Here is a 2,070-nt window from a genome sequence, read left to right as displayed (position 1 = left end):
GCGCTGGACTGTATGGCGGAATATGAAGTAGAAGCCTCCTGTTTTTCTCCGAGCTTAGAGTCCAACCCCCCCGAATCAACCTCTGAAAAACAAAACGCGGAGCCATTAAATCTCAAATTTGGGCAGGTAAGATGTCAAAACATATATTTATATAACGTTAAATATCTTGTTATACGTTGAAGTCGCTCAGCGGAGAGGTGTAAATTTATTTTTAGCCCACGGAAGCGAACCGAGGACTGCAGATGGGGATCTCTCCTCTGAATAGAGAATACAGGGAGCACTATTTGGCAAGTACAGTAAGAGGTACTGCAAGGCAACAAGTCAACAGCGACAAAACAGGATAGTATGGGTGCTTCGGGGCTATTTTATGAATACGTCAGTTTGAAAAATAGTTTTTTTTTTTTTTGCTTTATAAATGACCTTGTAAGACTGGTTGTGAAATAAGTGTGAAATATGATAATGCAATGGGGAACTGATAGGCCTGTGATTTGCAGCCTACTATATTTGTATGATGGGATATTTAAAACACAAAACAATCACAGCGAGAATTTCATTGATTCTTTCCTTACATTTCTCGACCCCTCGGTGCATTGTGACATCATAGTTAAATAAAGGTTCCATTTTTWAAAAAAAGTTACGTTTCATTTTCCACTTCACAGAATCACAGTTCCACCGTTGCAAAATCACTGTGATTTATCTTAGGGTAATTTACAGTTAAGATACGGTTCACATAGCCTATATATATGATACAGTTCACATAGCCTATATATATGATACAGTTCACATAGCCTATAAACGATACTGATATTTCTAGAGTAAACACAGCGCAACAACAGGTTTCTATCGCTGCCATCGAGGAACTGTTCAGGAAAGGGGGTTTCCCTCTATCGTCCAATCACAGGCTCTGAATGTCCGTGACGCATTAACTCAGAAAATGGTGCGAGGTCCCCCTGTCGTATACGTTTAATACTGTATCCATGGCGAGTGTACAAAATCGCTTCGATTCATCTGGGCATGGACTCCACAAGGTGTCGAAAGCGTTTCTACAGGAATGCTGGCCCATGTTGACTCCAATGCTTCCCGGAAAGCAAGATTACAATAATCCCCTTTATAATAAAGCATTACATGCATATCATCGCAATTGCGCAAGAGCTAGAGCAGAGCGCAGCAGTAGATCGAGGCCTTACAGAAGTTGACCACATGAGGAAATATTTTAGTAGTCCAGGGAGGACATTTGTGTTTGCTTATATAAACGCATTTCATGCAATTCTACCTCATTTTACATGATAGAGACTTTGGCAAAATCTTTTTTAATACCACACATATGATCGAAATGAAGGGTACTTTAACACTGACAAACTGACCATCTGAGATAGATGAAAACGACCGTGTCATGAATCCACAATAGCCTGGTCTTACGGTGTGTGGAGACATATTGTGGCTACAATATCAGGAGGAAATTGATCGTTATTAATTCTTTCCGGTTTCACTGACTCACCCAATGACGCACAGCTCAGTCACTGTGGGGCGATGAGCTCGTGCCAAAACTGTCTCCTCTCTTGTTTTACTTTGTAAAACAATATTTGGGAAGTTGATCAAATATTGTGGTATCCTAGAGCAGACAGCTGAGAATATTCTCTTTTCAGCAGAGGAGCCATTTCAAATCAAATCAAAGTTTATTTGTCACGAATACAACAGGTGTAGACCTTAGAGTGAAATGCTTACTTACACAATGGTGCCGGAAAAAAAATGGTTAGTGTGTGTGTGGTGTGTGTGTGTGTGTGTGTGTGTGTGTGTGTGTGGTAAAGAAATAAAAACAACAGTAAAAAGACATTGGAAAAAAGAGTAGCAAGGCTACATGCAGACACCTGTTAGTCAGGCTGATTGAGGTAGTATGTACATGTAGATATGGTTAAAGTGACTGCATATATGATGAACAGAAAGTAGCAGTAGCGTAAAAGAGAGGGTTGGAGGTGGTGGGTGGGACACAATGCAGATAGCCCAGTTAGCCAATGTGCGGGGGCACTGGTTGGTCGGCCAATTGAGGTTAGATGCTACACTCTCTCTCTT

This window comes from Salvelinus sp. IW2-2015, unplaced genomic scaffold (assembly GCF_002910315.2).
Source record: "Salvelinus sp. IW2-2015 unplaced genomic scaffold, ASM291031v2 Un_scaffold1173, whole genome shotgun sequence".
Classification (NCBI taxonomy): domain Eukaryota; kingdom Metazoa; phylum Chordata; class Actinopteri; order Salmoniformes; family Salmonidae; genus Salvelinus; species Salvelinus sp. IW2-2015.
Note: the sequence above shows the minus strand (reverse complement) of the source record.